The 13432-nt window shown below is 36.7% G+C and overlaps 1 pseudogene; it reads right to left on the bottom strand.

Annotated features, from left to right (window-relative positions):
* Positions 1-13077: 13077 nt before the first annotated feature.
* LOC141569754 (thymosin beta-10-like) lies at positions 13078-13206 on the bottom strand (annotated as a pseudogene).
* Positions 13207-13432: the final 226 nt, after the last annotated feature.

The following is a 13432-nucleotide window of genomic DNA, read 5'->3' as shown; positions in this document are numbered from 1 at the left end:
ATTTGACATATATGTATAGATACATGATTACCACCATAGCATTAGCTAATACCTCTATCACATCACATAATTATCATTTTTTGTTGTTGTTGAAGACAATTAAGATCTAGTCTCTTAGCAACTTTGAAGTTTATACCATGTTTACCTAAAAATAAGACCTAGTTGGACCATCAGCTCTTATGCGTCTTTTGGAGCAAAAATTAATATAAGACCAGGTCGTATTTTATTATAATATAAGACTGGTTCAATAGAATAGAATAGAATAGAATACAATAGAATACAATACAATAGAATACAATACAATACAATACAATACAATACAATACAATACAATACAATACAATACAATACAATACAATACAATACAATACATAATACCAGGTATAATATACCGGGTAGAATATAACATAATATAATACTGGGTCTTATATTAATTTTTGCTCCAAAAGACTCATTAGAACTGATGGTCTGACTAGGTCTTATTTTCGGGGAAACACAGTAATACACTACTGTCATCTAAAATTACTATGCTGCGCATTAGATCTCCAGGATTTATTTATCTACTAGTTGCAAGTTTGTACCCTTAAACAATATCTCCCCAATATCCCAGGTCCTGGTAACCACCATTCCATTCTGTTTTCATAACTTCAGCTTTTTTAGATTCTACATCTAAGTGACATAAAACAGTATTTGTCTTTCTCTATATTCTTCTCTAACTTAGAAAAATGCCTTCAAGTTCCATCCATGTACATACAAGTGGCAGGATTTCCTTCTTTCTCGTGGCTGAGTAATATTCCATTGTATATACACACCACAACTTTTGTATCCATTCATCTGTTGACAACACTTACGTTGTTTCCATATCTTGGTTATTATGAATAATGCTGCAGAGTGGTAAGAGGCGTGGGATTAGCATTGATGGTGCTGGTGTTTCTCATAGGCCTGGGGGGGAGAACTTTGGGTAAGGTACTCCCAGAGGCCCCTGGTCGGACTTCCTGCAGAAGTCCCGGGCAAAGTTAGCAGGAAACCCATTCCTTAAATTCCCTTGATATTCTTATCTGCCTCTTTCCTGATCTTCTTCCTCCTCCCAGTCATGAGGTCCTGCCTCAGTACTCTGGATGCTGCTGGGCAGAAATGGTTTCCTCCAGTTGTGTCCCACACAGCTAGGAGTAGCCTGGCACTAATTCACTGCTCTCCTTTTCCCCAATGGGAGAGGTCATTGCTGCTGGGTAGTTTAACCCCATGCAATGTTGAGTGAGTTAGTGGAGGGGTAGTGGTGTGATGTTGGCAAAGTCCTCTTACCATCTCCACTCCATCCAAACTTTTTGTTTCAATGGCATGCTATAATCTCCCCTCGGGAAGGTTGGACTTCTGCAAACTCTGTCTCAATCATGGGTATCTTCCCAAGTCAGCACTCTCCAGGTTTTATCCCTGACTGAGGTGAGTGACATTGGGGCAGTTTTGCTGGCTTCTCTGGTACTGCAGCCCATACCAAGGTCTGTCTGCCTATATATGGAGGCATAAGTGGGTGAGATTCCACCTGGATGCCTTGATATATTGTGCCCACAACTCTCACAAAGGCATTTTAGTTTGTGGATGGATGTCTAGTTCATTGTTAAGAAACAGGGACAAAAGGGAGGAACTTCCTGTGCCGCCATGATGCTGATGTCACCCTCCTTCCTTTCCTTCTTTAAGCACGTTTTCCTTTAGTTTTTTAAGCATAATTATAATCACTGCTTTTAAGTTTTTGTCTAGTTTGATATCTGGGTCCTCTGAAAGGCATTTTCTGTTGTCAGCTTTTGTTTCCCTGTGTATAAGTCACACTTTCGCATTTCTTTCTTTTTTTTTTTTCAATTAAAATTTATTGGAGGTGACAATTGTTAGTAAAGTTATGTAGATTTCAGGTGTACAATTCTGTATTACATCATCTATAAATCACATTGGGTATTCACCACCCAGAGTCAGTTCTCCTTCCATCACCATACATTTGATCCCCTTTACCCTCATCTACCACCCTCCTCCCCCCTTATCCTCTGGTAACCACTAAACTATTGTCTGTGTCTATGAGTTTTTGTTTCTCATTTGTTTGTCTTGTGCTCCAATGTTCATTGCAGCTTTATTTATGGTGGCCAAGACATGGAAACAACCAAAATGTCCTTTGATAGATGAATGGATAAAGAAGTTGTGGTATATATGCACAATGGAATACTATTGGGTGGTAAGAAAAGATGAAATAGAACCATTTGTGACAACATGGGTGGATCGTGATATTATAATGCTAAGCAAAATAAGTCAGACAGAAAAAGCAGAGAACCATATGATTTCACTGATATGTGGCATATAAACCAAAAACAACTAAAGAACTTTCACATTTCTTTGCATGTCTTTTAATTTGTTTACAAAAACTGGACCCTTTAGGTAATATATTGTTGCAATTCTGGATACTGATTGTGGGGGCAGAGCCCCAGAAAGTAGTTTCCAGGCTCTCGGCCTCACATAGACAGGTGCTGGCTCAGGTAGTAAATGGCCATCAACTGTGATTGCATGGCCATCAGCTGTGGCTAGTTGGCCGTCAGCTGTAACCAGTGAGCCATTGGCCACTAATATAACTGCTGTGGCTACACTAGGAGAGAGAGGAAAGAGAGAAAAGAATGGGGGCTAGCAAGAAGATGGCGGCTGGGCTGGCAAGCGTGGATGGCGGTTTGCGGACAGTGTGGATCCAGCCTCCAGTGAGAGTATAGTGCCGCCAGAGAAAATATAGTGGTATGACTCCCCTACCTATGGCTCCGTGGGTGTTCCTTTTTGGCCTCACCATGTCCTGCGTTATGAGGGGAGCGGGACCAGAGACCCCGCAGGCCGCCCTGCACGACAAATGGCGCAGCGAGCAGGGTCTTCCGCATGACACTGATTCTCCTTCTCACACTCACGGGCTTGTTTATGTTGTTGCTTTCTGGTTCAACTTTTTTTTTTTTTTAGCTTGTTCAACTTTTAAGGCAAATTCTGGCATTCAGAGGATATGCAAATAGGATAGTGAATTTTCTTCATTTGGATAAAAACATAGCCACATTTTATAACATTATGGCAAAATAGTCATACAGAACCCAAGCATCAATATCATATAATATTTAGTTTGAAGTTTAGATACAGAACTAAATGTTAAAAAGTAATAGATGATAAAATGAATGAAATAATTTTGAATAATGTAATAGATCTTAGACATTATTCAATTATTTTGTATATAATGCAATATTGTAATCTCTGTTCAGCAAATAATATTTTTTTGTTAAATTTGTGGATTTCCCAATAGCAGATATTTCTATATGTATATATTTTTGGAATTTTTTTTTATGGCCCAGGGAATGACGTATCTGGAGAAAGATAATTTTCCTGTTTTTGGACTCCTGACAAAGACTAAATCTAGATAAACACTGTTTGAGGGGCTTCAATAATTCAATATGTATAAAAAACAATGGGTTGCAATAGATCAGGCTTGGAAAAAATCCAGATTCTAAAGCATTCCATATTCTCTGTTACGCACTTTCTTTCTACTTGGAGTGAATAATGCATCAAGCACCTTTTGACGTCGCTAGTTTTTAAAATATAATGCAAAAACCAAACAATGCATCTTAGTTTCAATGAAATGCGTATGTTTGTTGAAAAATTTTTTACCCTATATAAATCTGAAGGTTTTGTCAAATACTTAATGAAAAAATAAAGGTGATGCCATCATGCAACTAAAACTTCAGTTAGAGGCGATCTGCAGTGCTTTTTTAGACACTTTTGATTCTACTAATAGTGATATACATTCTAGATTGTAAGCCAACAATATACTTTTGAAAATATCTACTTTTAAATTTATTATTCAGTGCTCATATGCTACAGTGTTTTTTTCTATTTTTATTAAAGTATTTATTTTTATTTGTTAAATATAACATGTCTCAATTTGTAAATTTAAGGTGTACAATGTGTTACTTTGATACATTTATATATCATAATGATTGTCATTGAAGCAATATTTACCATTTTACAATATTATACTACAGTATTATTGACTATATTCATTAAACTGTGCATTAGATCTCTATGGCTTATTGACTACTCATTACAATTTTGTACCCTTACATACTGTCATTTTTATCTTCCCATTCCTTTGTAACCACCATTTTACTCTGTTTTTTCACTTTTTTACAATTGGCTTTTTTTTTTTTTTTGATTCCATATATAAGTGATATCATACAGTACTTGTCTTTTTCTGTCTGACTTATCTTGCTTATCATAATGTGCTCAAGGTCCATTTATGTTGTTTCAAATGGCAGGGTACCTTCCTTTCTCATAGCTGAATAATATTCTATTGTGTGTTGTAGCATTGTTTTTTTAATAATAAAAGGACAGCTATGTAGGAACCAAAAATCTGCATACATAATTGTCTTGAATGCACAAAACAGTTTTAGAAGTTAGTTGAAGAAAACATAGCTTATGATGTTTATAAAAATATATTATTGATGCTAAGAATTTACAGTCTTTTTATGTCAATACCAATTGTAGAAAATAAAGCAAAAAAGTCAATTCCATTCTAAATTTTACAATTGGCTCATCTGTGTTCTAAAATTAAATATCAAAATCAATTTATTTTTCCATATTAGATATAACATTATCTTTAAATGAGAGGTTTATGATAATAAGATAATAACAGCCTTTTTAGTGTTCTAGATGATCTATTTGACATATACAATTTGTAGAGTTTTGGTGACTGTGAACTTCTGCAACTATATAAAAATTTACAAGTAAAATCGACTGCTGTTCACAGTTTAAATGGATTATTGATTGGACATTGATGTATGAGTAAATGAGAACTTTAAGTGGTTTTAAAAAATCCAGTGTTGCTCCCATTAATGTATCAAAACATTTTTACAGCAATAATTTACCAGGTATATTTCCAAACATTTATCACTGTCTGGATATATCTAACCTTGACAATATTAGTGGACAAGAGACAAGCTAGTCTGCCCAAATTTAAATTTACTAAAAATAACTTAAGGTCTATATAAGCATAAGAAACATAATCATCACTAGAGACCATTTCTATTAAAAATGAGACATTGGAGAAATAAATAAATAAACAAACAAACGAATAAATGAATGAATAAATAAATAAGAATTGATGCCATGTTGTTGAGGCAGAGACATTCTTCTCTGGGAAACTCATTATTTGTTCTTAATACCTTCAACTGATTAGATGATATGCAGCCATGTTATTGAGAATAATCTCCCATTTTGAAATAATTAGGAAAAAAAATTCTACTTCAGAAAAAACCATGATGAGGTGATTTTCCCTTAGTAACCCAATTAATAGAAGGGCTTCTGACACAGTGTCCAAAATATAAATCCGATCATCTTATTCCCATTTATAAACCTTTTATGAGGTGCCATTGAAACCTCATAGCCTCACTCTGACATACATGGAAATCAAAGCTTTAAATGACAAATTTTAAAAAAGCTTTAATAACAAATTAAAATAAAGAGTAAAGCTTTAAATGACAAATTAAAATAAAGAGTAAAGAAAGCAAAGGTGATGTTAACTTTCTTTCCTGGAGGCTGTAACTGATGTAGGACAATAGCTCTCAGATACTAAAGGAAGTGCTCGTCCATAATGACGTTTTCTATGGACCCCTCCAAAGTGAGAACAGAGTGGTAACTTTTTTCATGAAGCGTAATTTATTTGATTTGAATGATTATTCTTTATTCTGGGAATGTGTTCTATCTGCATTTTTGTATTAAAACATCCTTTCTTTTGAAGAAAAAAAAAAAAAGAAACATCATAGCCTCAAATGTGATTCCATCTCAGAGCTGGCTCCAATTTTTATTTGAACCATTCTTTCTGCCCCTCCTAGTCCCATTTCTCTGCTCCAGGTACACCAAAATTCGTGCCATTTCCTTATCGTACCATGCTCTTTTGGGATTCCATAACTTAAGCTTGCTTCTTGTACCCTATATCCTCTTCTCCCCTGAGAAAAACTCCTAGTTCGTTAAGGTTTATCTCCTCAGTGCAGCATTTCCTGCTCTTGCAGACAAGACAGTGTTATATCTAGTTTTCTAAAACACATTATAGGCAGTTTTATTAGGATATCATCCATTTGTAGGTGTTTTACTTTTTAAATTAGTTTCAGGTGTACAAAGCAATGTAATAGTTAGACGTTTACACCCCTCACAAAGTGATAACCCCTCCCCCAATCTACTACCGCTCTGACATCGTAGCTGTTACAATTCCGTTGACTCTATTCCCTATGCTGTACTCCACATCCCATGACCATTTTACATTACAGTTTACATTCAATATTCCTTTATTCGTTTATGACAAGATGACATTTTTGAGGTGAAGATCTATGATATTACTAGCTTTTAGTAAGTGGCTGGTACATATCTGTTGCTCTAGAAACGTTTGTAGGAAAAACATCTGCTCTGAAAAAAACAGATCAAGAGAGAATCTGATAAATATAGCATCTTGTTATAGCTCCTCTTCTTTTGGGACAAGACCTTTAAATTCCCTTCTAAAACTGTTATTCTAGGATCATTAGATTATTTTCTTAAGTTTATCCATGATATTGAATGGCACTCCCAGTCCTTATTTTATTATCATTCTAGTAGCTCCTTGCATTTGGATTCTTGACATTTTTAGCTACAACAGCTCACAAATGAATACCACATAACTATGGCATCTAAGTAGAAATTGCTCTTTTTCATCCTGTGGAACTTTCACTTTTCTGTACTTTACGATTCAAGAGCAATGATTCACACAAATGCGAAAATATAAAAAAAGAAATCAAAAGTGGTGAGTCCAAATATTTTCTCTGATTCTCCATGACACTGTATTGATTCACTTTTCCACTTTCAAGAGTCTATATAATTTACCTACTAGGAAAACATATACATATAAATATATACACATATATGTAAAATTATTCTGAAAGTTAAGTAACAAGGTAGAGATTGGCATATACTTACAATGGAATAATTTTTGTCCAAGTTAGAATTTTCAAACTCAGAATCTGTATGTATGATATAAAGCCCCGATTTGTGAATTAGAGACAATATTATCTTGAATTTTGCAAATATTTTGTGAATATGTTGTTGTATAACATCAGCTAAGAGTATTAAGGAATGCATTGGTCAGAAATATCAGTCATGTTATTTCCAGTATAAATTTTGGCACATAGTAAGAATAATAAATATCTGATGAAGGTTTCAATTAGACATAGTTTTCTGGATCTACAGGGAATATGAGATCCACAATTCACTGGTGGTTCAGCTGCATTTATGTGTTTCATTGCGTGGCCCACCTGACCTGGCAGTATTACTATCACAGAGATGAAGCCGATTTCAAACCAAAGGAGAGAAAGATTGAGTGCTTACTGAATTACCGAGGGAGAAGAGCTCCAAAGTCACAGCAGTATATGTGCCACGTCTTAAAAAAAATCAGGCCAGTTGGAAACTAATACACACATTGGTCATGCAAAATAAAATTCTTCTCTATAGCAGTTATTAAAGCTGTTCATAAAGATTTCATTTTTCTTTCTCCTAAGATCATGGTCAGTTTGTACTTCTCCATCCCTTTTGAAGATAGGCACAGTTAAGTGACCTGCTTGTTTTAGTCAGTGACATACGAACTTCCATGCGGTGTCCTTATGAGCTATTGCATATTTCACTATATTTCCTTTTCTCACTGGAGAAGCAAGGAGATAGAGCCGTCTTCAGCCTGTGTTGCTATGTGTGAATAATGTAGAACAGATCCCCCTACATCCTGTCCCTGGCTAATCCAACACGGACATGGAGTGTGAGCCAGAAATAGGGCTTTGTTCTTTTAGCCATTGAGGTTTAAAGTTTCTTTGTTACTGCTTCATAACCTAGCCCATCCTGACTGATATGCTCCAATAATATAATAGATGCCCTGACTGTGTTGCCAGCCTCTTGAGAGAGTAGCACAGAAAAAAAAAACACTAGAAAATAATTGTCAAATGATAAGGAATATGGGTGAAATCCATTGACACTTGCCATAAAAAAAAAAATTACATTGGTCTGAAATGAGCTTTACATACTAGATGCGGCTCTAAAAAGAAGCTTACCTAAATCTTAAGGCGTACCTAGACAAGTTAAAGAAAATTAAATGTTACTGGGAATCAGGTTTCTGGGTTATGAGTGGTAATTTCTCCAGAGACCAACCCTAAGCAAGTTGTAGATCAACAATGAACATCTGTTTACAGTCAAATAAAAAAACTTCTGTTTGGTCCTCAGTGCTTTGACTTGGCTATCCAAGAGCTTCCAAGAGCTGTTTTTTTTTTGTTTGTTTTTTGTTTTAACTCAGAAGAAAGCAGTATTGAAGCCAATGCTTTGAGAAGTGAAGGAACTACTCAACTACTATGTATGAAGCATTATTATTATTATTTTTATTTTTATATTTTCTCGTATCAGTACCACAATAACGGTGTGAGGTGAATGCTGTTACCTCCACCTATCAGATGAGGAAATATAGACCTTTTCCAATAAAAGTCAGCATGGCAGGTGACATTGATCTACCTCTACATAATCAACAAAAAATTATACATTTATCCAGCACTTATCCTACCCAGGGCACTGTCATAAGCATTACTTTTCCCTAAAAGTATCACCAATTTGTTTGTATAATGAACCAGGGATATAAATAAAGGTGTAATTATATGAACTAATGTAGTCTAAAGTTTTTATATATTTTGTAGACAATGAGGACCACACACATCCCCTGGTAGAAGTCAGTGAGAACTGGGATGGTTTGGAAGGCAAGGTGGAAGTTGACGTTAGTCTTGAGTGAAGGTGAGAAGGAAAAGACATAGGGGTGGAAACTTCAAGGTGGAGAATAATGGATGAAAAGCACAAAGGTAGAAATGCACATAGTACCTTGCGGAAATAGTGAGTACCACTTGGCCTGAAGCATGTTTTTTTTTTTTTTTCAATTAATAGTGGATCATTGATATCAATGAGCATTTAATTTGGAAGGAATTACGAAGCCCTTCTATTCCAACTAACTACCAAGTGAGAACCATTTTGTCAAGTCCCAAAGAAGTGGTTCTCCAGGGTCTGCATGCATACCTACAAGTGATTTCCAACATGGCTATCCATCATAGACTTAGGCAAGTTTGTTAAAATTATATTTTCCAATCATCTACTGGAGACCTACTGAAACAGTCTTTTAAAGTGGGGCCTAGGCAAAGCCAAAGAGAGACAAATGGAACCTTTGCAGGCTAATATGTTTTTTACCCCTTAAAACTGATATTTTATGTCTTCAACCTTTATTTAGTGGACCATTGCGGAAGGGTAAAAGATGTCTGATGACTGATTATTATCCCAAGAAAGACTGTCATAATACCAGAATTGCATATCCCACTCATCTAAATGGAAGTTCTACAGCTATTTGGACCCATCCTCCATAGAAAGCTTGAGTGACCATCTATTGATACTTGCATATGTCCGTTTTGTACTCACCCACCTACTACAAGAGGCATACCAAACCATTTTTTTCAAGCACACAAAGTAGTACGTCTTAGAAGAGTTCTGGTAAGCACAACTTTCTCTTTACGTTCTTTCTGATGTCCTAATACCTAATTGTGTCCCTTAGAGATTGACATCGTGGGCAGCTGCCTGTGGGGCTGCCCCTTTTAATCTGGTGCTGGACTGATAATATATGTGTGTGTGTGTTTTTTTGTTTTTTGTTTTCAACAAATTTCCATGGTATTCCTTATTCAAAGCCAGGCCTGAGAACACATGTAGAGTGCTTGCTGCTCTCAAAAGCAATCCTTTTTTTTTTTTCTTCCAATTCCTTTTCAGGAAACAGTCAAGTTTATTGAGGTATAATTCATGTACCATAAAATCTACCCACTGAAAATGTACAAGTCAGTAATTGTTGGCATTTCACAAAGTTTTCAATCATCAGCACAACCGAACTTTAGAACAGTTTTTAGAACTGTTTTATGAACAGTTTCATGACCCCAAAGAAAAATCTCATACCCGCTGGCAGTCCCTTCTTATCAAACCCCCAACCTTTGCCCAAGGTAACCAGTAACCGAATTGTGTCTCTAGATTTGCCTATTCTGGACTTTCCACATAAATGGATGTACAGCAACATTTGAGTCTGGCTTCCTTCACCTACAGTGTTTTCAAGGTTCATCCATGTATCAGCCCTTCATTCCTTTTAATCGAGGAGCAATACCCTGCTACAGGGATAGAAGACGTTTTGTTTACTCATTTATCAGTTGATGGACAATGGGACATTAGGGTTATTTTCACTTTAGGCCTTCTATGAATAATGAAAAGCAATCCATTTTTGATGGACAAATTTGAAGAATGTTCATTCTTATATTAGCCCACGATTTGCTTCACCATAACTTCAGCTCATTGAACTAACTCGATTGCGTTCTTTATGGCAATCTTAAAAATAGCTGAAGGTAAATCTAATACACTCCCTCACCCTCAACCACGATTTTGCAAGTTCTTGTCTCCAAGGGGAACAGCTTGTTCCTCACGCCACCATGGCTGACTTCATTGTCATGTAGCTTGAACAGTCCCATAGGGAACCATTTTCAGAAAGCCCTCACACTGGATTTAATGTCTTGCTGTCACCGTCTTGAAATTCTTAATTTGTAAACAAACGGTCTCGTAATTTCGTTTTTCACTGGTCTCATAAATTATGTAGGTAGTCCTGCATACGATAAGATTTCAAAGGCCCTCCACAATCTGGATATTTTTTTGGGGGGGTAAACTCCAGTTTGCCTCGGTTCTTTTTTGTTCATATACCTACAGCTGAGTGCAGGTATACACCTAAAGCATGACCTACCTCAACAGGTCACAGTCAAGTTTGACTATTGTCTATCTTGTTCTGGAGAGTAAGTTCCTATTAGTCTCGTGGCAGCTACATCACCCTGCTGACTTAGATCAAGTTTGTAGCTGTAATGATTTCCTTGTTCCATGACTGATTCCTTCTATACTACATAACTGAAGGAATTTGATCCCATTTTCAGACTTATTCTTATCCCAGGCTCTATTTCTATTCAGAGAAAATTCAAAGAGTTCCAGGTCAGTGTCTTCACTGTGTCCTTGCTTTGATAACCTGCTTTTTCCAACCGACTCAAGGCAATTTGTTCACGTACAGCCCTCAGGCTCTTTCTGGTGGATAACAATAGCAGCAATATTTAGAAGTAAGTGAGGGTTAGCTACCACCTCAAAACCTCATTTCCAGATTATAATGGAAGTTTATCTTGGACCAAGTTCTGCCGATACACTGATATTTGTTAAACAAATATTTGCTAGCAAGCAGGCACAAATCAGTGCATGCAATCTGTTTTCTGAGCTAGTGAAGTCCCAGTTATCTGTGCTTTTATATGCTCTGACCACATGTTGTCTGAAAAATTCACTGGAATCAGATGCAACTTTATTCTAGAGGAGGACCCAATTAGGAAAAGAGAAACCATCTAATTATTTTAAATTGGGACATTTTAATGCAGGAATTTGGTTACACAGTTGATAGAATAGCTGAGGTGCTAAACAGGAGAGTAAGGCAATCTGGGGATTATTAAAAAGAATATGCCACTAACCTCCTGGGCTGGAGGGATGAAGGAGAAAGAAGATGGTGATACCGGTTTCCAGAAGATAAAATAACCTGTTTGCTGGAACCCTGGTAGGGCTTGGAGCCAGGACTAGATCAAACCACTGCTGGAGAAGCCAGCAAAAGAAGCCCCAAAAGCAAATACTTCACCACAGCCAGAAAACAAACAATGCAGAAACTCTTAGAAACAAAAGGAGTATCTGACAGAAAGTTTGGGGGAAACTTTAATATGCCTTTCTCAGTTTTCGATATATCAAATAGCCATGCAAAGACAGAGAATCTGAATTACTATGTAGCTAATAAGATGGAGGGAATGAACACACAGTTCACCTTTGAACAACGTGGGATTTAGGGGTACCAACCCTTGCGAAGACCTCAAAAATCTGTATATAACTTAAGTCAGCCCTCTATATACAGGGATTCCCAACCACAGATCTCAAATAAAGCTGACCCTTGAACAACATGAGTTTGAACTGCGCAGGTCAACTTATATATAAATTTGAATTTTTTTTAATTTATTTAAAAAATTTATTGGGGTGACAATTGTTAGTAAAATTACATAGATTTCAGGTGTACAATTCTGTATTACATCATCTATAAATCCCATTGTGTGTTCACCACCCAGAGTCAGTTCTCCTTCCATGATTTTTTTTTTTTTTTTTTTTTTGAGATTTGGAAGATATACTTATGTTTCTTTGTAGTACTGTTTTTCAAACATATATCAGTGTGGATATTTCCCAAATCTCATATTAAAAAACAACACATGGTGATGAAAGGAGAACTGACTCTGGGTGGTGAGCACACAATGTGATATGCAGATGATGTATTATAGAATTGTACACTTAAAACCTACGTAATTTTTACTAACCATTGTCACCCCAATACATTTAATTTAAAAAGAAAAAACACAGTAACTTTAACTTCAGACATGTGATGATAGCTAACATTTGAGCACTTACTCTGTACCTCCCATTGTTCTTCTTAACCTCATCTTACTATATTTGTCCATTTTTATTGTTCTTACATTATACTGCTGATAATTCAAGAATAATTTTTCCCGTATTGGTGCCTTCAACTGTGTATCCACTGTCACAGTTTTTGGATGAACCTCTGGCTCAGAGTGCGGAGTTACTCATGCTCCTCAGCAAGCTACCATCAATGCTCCGACAAAGCCCTTTGGTTGTTTCTCTTTTTGTGCCATGCCACGAGGTGTGTTATAATTTCATTAATCATAAAAATAATTTTCTACAATAACCCAGGGCAGACTGGAGAATTTGGCGGTCTGATGGGGGGGGTGGAATCCCCTCAGAGACGCACAGGCCAATGGCGTGGGCACGGAGTGCTGGGGTTCACAGTGCAGCTTGTCGCTTGTGTCCATCTTGTAGGTGGCTTTCTCCACATCACGACTGGAATCTCCAAGATAATGGGGGTGGGGAGTCCTCCAGTTCTTAGGAAATTTCACTCCACTTCTGCTCAATGGTATCTTTGGTAGGCAGGGTGTTCTCCTGCGTCTCCCTCTTCTGCAGTTAGGCCATATTGAAACTGGGGATTTTCCCCATGTCGGGCTTGTCGGCCATTTTCTTAAAACAATCCGTGGTCTTCCCTCCTAGCCGAGGTTCCTGGTTCCTGCTTGCGTCGCTGCACCAAGAGACCTGGTTGTTTCATTTCATTATTTTTCCTTATGAATTCTCACCTCGCCCTATCTCCCCACTCTAAATGTTTAACATCCCCTGACAAATCATGGTTCTGGCAGCAGATCCCTCTCTAGTGTACAGATCTTGAGTCTCTGGGCCAAGTGGCAAA

The sequence above is a fragment of the Rhinolophus sinicus genome, chromosome X (genome assembly GCF_036562045.2).
Source record: "Rhinolophus sinicus isolate RSC01 chromosome X, ASM3656204v1, whole genome shotgun sequence".
NCBI classification, from domain to species: Eukaryota; Metazoa; Chordata; class Mammalia; order Chiroptera; family Rhinolophidae; genus Rhinolophus; species Rhinolophus sinicus.
This window is presented reverse-complemented; position numbering and strand designations above follow the sequence as displayed.